The sequence below is a fragment of the Crocuta crocuta genome, unplaced genomic scaffold, assembly GCF_008692635.1.
Source record: "Crocuta crocuta isolate KB4526 unplaced genomic scaffold, BGI_CrCroc_1.0 scaffold647, whole genome shotgun sequence".
Lineage (NCBI taxonomy): Eukaryota > Metazoa > Chordata > Mammalia > Carnivora > Hyaenidae > Crocuta > Crocuta crocuta.
Genome location: NW_027531286.1, coordinates 17,573 through 25,185, shown reverse-complemented (window position 1 = coordinate 25,185; position 7,613 = coordinate 17,573). Strand labels below are relative to the sequence as shown.

Genomic DNA, 7,613 nt, shown 5'->3' with positions numbered 1-7,613 from the left:
TATACGGTTCATTAGGATCAGTTGTGGCTGGCCTTGGACTTTTTTTTGTTAACTAGTNATTTTATAAAATAGAAAATAAACTACATGTCTTAGAATAAAATTTAGAAACCTGAAATTGTTATTTTTTTGATTTTTTAAAAAATGTTTATTTGAGGGGCGCCTGGGTGGCTCAGTTGGTTAAGCGACTGACTTCAGCTCAGGTCATGATCTCACGGTTTGTGGGTTCGAACCCGTGTTAAACAGTGTTGACAGCTAGCTCAGAGCCTGGAGCCTGTTTCAGATTTGTGTCTCCCTCTCTGACCCTCTCCTGCTCACACTTTGTGTGTGTCTCTCTCCCAGAAATAAATAAAACATTAAAAAAAAACCCTTTAAAAAAATGTTTGAGANTGGAAGATCATGGCTTGAGCCGAAGGCAGCTGCCTAACTGACTGAGCCACCCAGGCGCCCCTGGAATTGTTTTTAAAAAGACACACTCCAGGGAGCCCATGGCCGCTGCACCACCTGCCAAAGGGAAGACCTTTAAGCTCCTAGGAATTCTAGATGTCGAGAACATCCCCTATGCACGAGACTCCGCATTATACGGTTCATTAGGATCAGTTGTGGCTGGCCTTGGACATTTTTTGTTAACTAGCAGGATTAGAAGATCATGTGCCATTGGAATAGGAGGATTTATCTTGGTGACATTAGGATGCTGGTTCCACTGTAGGTATAATTACGCAAAGCTAAGAATCTAGGAAAGAATGGCCAGAGAAAGAATTAAAAATAAGATTCTATATGAAAGTGCCCACCTTGATCCTCAAAGAAAATCAGCTGATGGCAGTGGGGTGACCTTGAGCACAGAAAACCCAGCTACACGGCACTGAGGTCCACACTAGTAAACCCTGTATGTGCCGTGACTTTCAACCAAGTAAATAAAGTATGTGTTTAAAAAAAAAAAAAAAGACACACTCCAGATAAAGCAGAGATTTACAAGACCACGCCACAAACCACTCACTCAAGTAAAGTTGGAAACTTAGATGAAAAAGACCAATTCCTAAAAAATATAACGTAAGAAAAATGACCAGGGAAGCTAGAGAAAACCTGAGTGGTCCTATAACTACTGAAGACTCTGGGGAATAAGTTTTAACTCTTCTAAGAAAGAAAATACCAGGTCCAGATAATTTTTAGAGGCAAACTCTATCAAACATTCAAGGAAGAGATGATTTTAACCCCATACACATTTTCCAGAGGATAAAAAAAAGGGGAACACTTTCCAATTCATTTCATAAAACTACCATGGATCCTAATCCACAACAAAGAAAAATTAAAAACCAATCTCATTTATAATCATAAATACAAAATTTCAAAACAAAATATTAGCAGGGCACCTGGGTGGCTTAGTCGGTTAAGAGTCCGACTTTGGCTGAGGTCATGATCTCACGGTTCGTGGTTCAAGCCCTGCGTTGGGCTCTGTGCTGACAGCTAGCTCAGAGCCTGGAGCCTGTTTCAGATTCTGTGTCTGTCTCCCTCTCTCTCTCTGACCCTCCCCTGGTCACACTGTCTCCATCTCTCTCAAAAATAAGTAAAACAGGGGCGCCTGGGTGGCTNATAAGGTGGTAAAAAGAAGAAAACCTATTGTAATTTTCTTCATCAACAGATTAAAGGCTAAAATATACAATCACATCATATCAATATGATCAAATCATATTTGGTAAAAGTAAACATGCTTTCATGTAAATGCTCTTAGCAAACTTGGAATAGAAAAGCATTCTTTTCTGGGGGCGCCTGGGTGGCTTAGTTGGTTAAGCGTCCGACTTTCGCTTAGGTCATGATCTCGCGGTTCGCGGGTTCGAGCCCCGCGTTGGGCTCTGTGCTGACTGCCAGCTCAGAGCCTGAAGCCTGTTTCAGTCTGTGACTCCCTCTCTCTTTGACCCTCCCCTGCTCACGCTGTCTCTCTCTCTCTCTCCTAGAAAGAAATAAAACATTAAAAAAAAAAAAGCATTCCTTGACATAAAGGATATACACCAAAAACCTTAATGCTAAAGTACTAGAACATTCCCTTTCACAGCAAAAATATGATAAGGTATCTACCATTTCCACTTCTATTTAAGGGTATACTGCTGTATGCTACTCAGCTTAGTAAGAGGAACAAAGCACAAAAACAAAAACACATAAAAATATAAGGATTAAAATGGAAGAAACAAAAGTCATTATTTGCAGGCTGATATGTGATAGCTTATTTGGGAAATCTGGAAGAATTCTCATTATTAGACTGATGAGAGTTTAACCAGGTTGCTAGATTTCCAAAAATCAACTTCATTTCTAAACATCAGCAATGAAGAAATAAAATGTAATTTAAAAAAAGATGCCATTCACAAAGCAACCAAAAATAAGACACCCAGAATGAAACAGTAATAGCAAGAGGTAACAATTACTGAACATTTATTATGTATCCTTATGAAATACTCTTATTAGCTGTTTTGCAGATGAGGAAACTGAGGCACAGAGAGGCTGATTTACCTAAGATCACAGCTGTAAGCAGTTAAGTGAGGATTTAAACCCAGGCAGTCTGGTTCCAGAGGCTTTGCTCTTCACCACCACTGTAAACTGCCTTCCTTTGCAAGACGTGCAAGGCCTCTATGGAGTTGTAGGATATTTTGTACATGTATAAGTACTGTTCTGAGACATTAAAGAAGTAAAAGAAATGCCATGCTCATGCAAAAGGGAAATTCTAGCATCAAGATCTTAATATTCCCCCAAACAGATACACAAAATTAATAGAACACTGACCAAAATTCCAACAGGATTTTCCATAGATGTTAATTCTAAAATTTATAGGGAATAAGGCCAAGAAAAACCAAGACACTTCTGAAGAAGAGAGACAGGTGGGTAAATCAGTCTATCAGATATCCAGATTTATTACAAGGCAATATTAGTTGAGGTAGTATGGCTTAGTGCAGTACCAGAAAGCTCAACATAATAGACCGAAGTGCCTAGAAACAATCCTACAACTAATTTTTTAAATATTTATTTATTTTGAGACAGAGAGAGACAGAGCATGAGCAGGGGAGGGACAGAGACAGAAGTAGAAAGAGAAGATTCCAAGCAGACTCCACATACACAGCAGAGAATCCGACAAAGGGCTCAAGCTCATGAACCGTAAGATCGTGACTCAAGCCAAAATCAAGAGTCAGATGCTTAACTAATAACTGAGCCACTCATGCGCCCCCAATCCTACAATTACACCAAAACTTTATAAGAGTAAAGCAGTATTTCAACAACTGAGAAAAGAATAACTATGAAACAGGGAAAAAATTGAATCCATACCTTACAATACATATAAAATATAATCTCCAGGTGGAATAAATGTGAAATGCAAAATTATAGGAGAAATATGGGATCTTATCTTTCATTACTCTAATATAATGATAGATTTTTAAAAAATGTTTATTTATTTTTGAGACAGAGAGAGAGACAGAGTGTGAGCAGGTGAGGGGCAGAGAGAGAGGGAGACACAGAATCCAAAGCAGGGTCCTCTGTGCTGACAGCTCAGAGCCTGATGTGAGGCTCGAATTCACGAACTGAGAGATCAAGACCTGAGCCAAAGTCGGATGCCCAACCAACTGAGCCACCCAAGCGCCTCAGTAATGATGGATTTCTTAAACAAGATACTGAAAACACTGAGATATTCAACCCTATATTAAAAAGTTCTCATGAACTTGGAGAAGACATCTGAAATTTATAATACTGAGAAAGGGTCTAGAATATAAAGAATTACAATTCAATAAGAAAGAGACTTACAAATCGATACAAATGTGGGCAAAAGATATGAACAGATGTTTCATATTACCAGAAGAGGAAATACTAATAGCTAATAAATACGCAAAAATATGCTCAACTTCATTATGAACCAGGGAAATGCAAATTAAAATCAAAATATCATTCACACCCACAAAATTGGCAAAACTAAATGTGGGTGAAGATGCAGTGCAATGGGAACTCATATGCTGCTAGTGGGAGTATCAAGTAGTACGATCACTTAGAAAATTATTAGGTATCATCTTATAAAGCTGAACATATGTATAATCCATGATCCGGAACTTTCTCTCTTAGGGAAACTCTGACCTGTATGTACCAAGAGACATGTACAAAAGTGTTCACTGCACTCATGACCCATACAGCTTTGGATAAACTACTTCGTCTTTCTATACCTCTATTTCCTCATCTGTAAAATGAGGATTGTAATGCCAACCTCATTATTGCTAAGATTCATACATACGAAAGCACTGAGAACAGTGACTGGCCCATGTTGTATTCTCTATCAATTAGGTATTATTTGTATTATGCTCATCAGAACCCATATGTACACTGTCGAAGAATAGAAAGATAAACTGGGATATATTTATACAATCAAGTGCTATCCAGCAGTGAAAATGTAGGAACTAATAAAGTTACACTTCAACATGCATTGATCTCAAACAAAACATAACTCAGTGAAAAACAAGTTGCAAAAGACTACATATAGTTATGATACAATATCAAATCCAAAACCGAAGAAAAATAAACTACTAACTGTTTAGCGACATACATAAAAGTAAAACTATAAAGAGCATGTGGCTGAAATATAAAATGAAGTTGGGATACGTGAAGGAAACAAAGAAGGCACAGTGAGTGAAGAGAGCAGTAAGATGTGGGGTTAGAAAGGCAAATGGAGGCTGGGCTATATAGTAGAGACCTTTACTTGGTGGGAAGCCAATGAAGTATTATAAACCAGTGGATGATATAAAACAATTTGTGCCAGATCACCCTACTGTTACATGAATAATGGCCCAAAGAAAAGGGAGGGTGGAAACAGGAAGACCAGTTAGGAGGCTGTTGCAGTGGTCCAGGTAACACAGGAAGAAGATGTGATCTGGAGTAGTAGTGGTAGGGATGGACAGAAGGGTAGAATTCAGGAACATTCTGGTAGAACTGATAGATCTTGCTAATGGATTGAATGTAGGATATGGAGAATGTAGGATATGGAGCAAACAAAGCTCAAAGATGTTTATAGATTTTAGCTTGAATAACTGAGTGTACAGATGGCATTACAGTTGACTGAGATGAGGGAGATGGGGACATTCTGGGGTGAATAGGGCAGAAAAATCAGGAGATTATTAAGTTTGAGATATCCTGAATACCTGAGTGGAAACATTAAAGTAGCACTGGCTATACAAGGCTTGGGCTTAAGGGAAAGATCACGCTAGAGCTAGAGATTCAGAAGTCATGGCATGAAGATGGTACTCTCTTTCTCACTCTCAAAATAAAGAAACATTTAACAACGGCAACAAAAAATGGCCAAGGATGGAACCCTGGGCATTCCAATACATACATACAAGTAGGGCAGCAGAAGAGAAAGCTTCCAGTGAGGTAGGAGAAGGATGTGCCCTCACGAACCTAGGGAAGAAAGTGCTTAAGATGATGCACTGAACGCTGCTGGGAAGTAGAATAAATTGAGGACTGAAAATGGAGAATACTAGTGACCACAATTAGGCATTTCAATGCAGTAAAAACAAAAGCTTGATTGAGGGACTTTTTCTCCATAAAATACAAGCAGTTGCAGGGTGCCTGGGTGGCTCAGTTGGTTGAGCAGACATTCTTGATTTCGGCTCAGGTCATGATCCCAGGATTGTGGGATCGAGCTTAGTGTTGGGCTCTGCGCTGGGCATGGAGCCTGCCTGAAGCTCGCTCTCTCTCTCTCTCTCTCTCTCTCTCTCTCTCCCCCCCCTCCCCCACCATGCTTTCGCTCTCTTTCTGTCTGAAAGAAAGAAAGGGAGGGAGGAAGGAAGTTAAAAAGCAGTTGCAGATGAGAAGGAGGATAGGGAACAAGATTTCAAGCTGGAAAAAAGAGCAATGTGGCACAGAAGGAAGAACTTGGTGTCTATACTGACTAGCAAGTAAATGTAACAATTCCCATTTTCTAACATTCAGCTGCTTCTTAAGATGTTGGGACCAAATGGTCTTGTCTAAAGTCCTTGCGGTTCTCAGAATTCCCCTGGAAAGAGGGAGGTTGATCTGAGAATATAGGGAAGCAAAGTGACTGGAGACCTGAACAGAATAAGACAAAAAAATAGAAAAGATTTTTTAAAACTTTTTTCATTTTTGAGAGAGAGATAGAGTACAAGTGGGGGGAGGGACAGAGAGAGAGAGAGAGAGAGACAGACAGACAGACATAGAATCTGAAGGAGGCTCCAGGCTCTGAACTATCAGCACAGAGCCCGACGTGGGGCTCAAACCCACGAGTGGTGAGATCATGACCTGAGCTGAAGTCAGACGCTTAACTGACTGAGCCACCCAGGTGCCCCAAAAAAGATTTTTTAAAAGTAGTTCTGGTGTGACTCTAGAATTATATACAAGAAAAATGATATAGCATAAAAGTACCCAGAAAGTTTCAATTATGTACACCATATCATTATCCCAGGACCACTGTACTATTTTTGAAATCACAAAGGTGAGGAGTTGATCTTTCTTTCCTCTGTAATGAGACTTGACTGACACATTGAACAACACATGAGGAAGAAATCTTTAACTCTGTGAAGTTCAGAAGCCTAGTGACAGCAAGAGGCCAAAAACGAAGATCTCTGCTCTTATCCCAATTTTAGAAGTAACTCAGCCATCCAAATCCTGCCACTCCACGCAAACTAAAGAGCCAGAAAGGAAACCCCAAAACTGTTGCCTCTGTTCTATTTCCCTTTCTTATTTGCCTTCTCTTTCCTTTATTCTCTCCCAATATTCAGCCTCTGGCAGATTCTTACAATGTTTAAAAGAACAAAACAAGAAGACTGTAATTTGGATTCAAGATGTCTTTCTCTACAAAAACAATTAACATTTTTTAAAAGTAGGGCATGTATTGGGGCGCCTGGGTGGCTCAGTCAGTTAAGCGTCCAACTTCGGCTCAGGTCGTGATCTCACGGTTCGTGGGTTCAAGCCCCGCGTCGGGCTCTGTGCTGACAGCTCAGAGCCTGGAGCCTGCTTCTGATTTTGTGTCTCCCTCTCTCTCTGACCCTCCCCTGCTCGTGCTCTGTCTCTCTCTCAGAAATAAATAAAACATTACAAAAAAATTTTTTTAAAGTAGGGCATGTTGGGTCTGAAATAGCTTGCCATTTTACCTTTAAATGATACATTTTTAAGTACTGTATAACCAGCTGTNAGTTCCATCTTTCTCTGATCTCCCTATCCATCCTACCTTAAGGCAGGAACCACACTTTGCTCCAGAAACAAACAGCTGCTGTCAGAGGGAAGTAACAGGATAATCCTTAGGCATTCTTGATAAAGGACTTCACAGGGAGGAACTACCATTATCTTACTGTTTGAAATCACAGGGCTTCAAATAAGGGTATGTGACACATCATTGCTATCTATTCAGAGATCTTCCACCTTCAAAGAATGTGGAGATGTGAACAAACAACTTTAAAATCCATACTGGGGGGCGCCTGGGTGGCTTAGTCGGTTAAGCAACCGACTTTCGCTTAGGTCATGATCTCGCGGTTCGTGGGTTCAAGCCCCGTGTCGGGCTCTGTGCTGACTGCCAGCTCAGAGCCTGGAGCCTGTTTCAGTCTGTGACTCCCTCTCTCTCTCTGACCCTCCCCTGCTCA

At 40.3% G+C, this 7,613-nt stretch overlaps 1 pseudogene; it reads left to right on the top strand.

Annotated features, from left to right (window-relative positions):
• Positions 1-485: 485 nt before the first annotated feature.
• Positions 486-663, top strand: LOC144237752 (cytochrome c oxidase assembly protein COX20, mitochondrial pseudogene; annotated as a pseudogene).
• Positions 664-7,613: the final 6,950 nt, after the last annotated feature.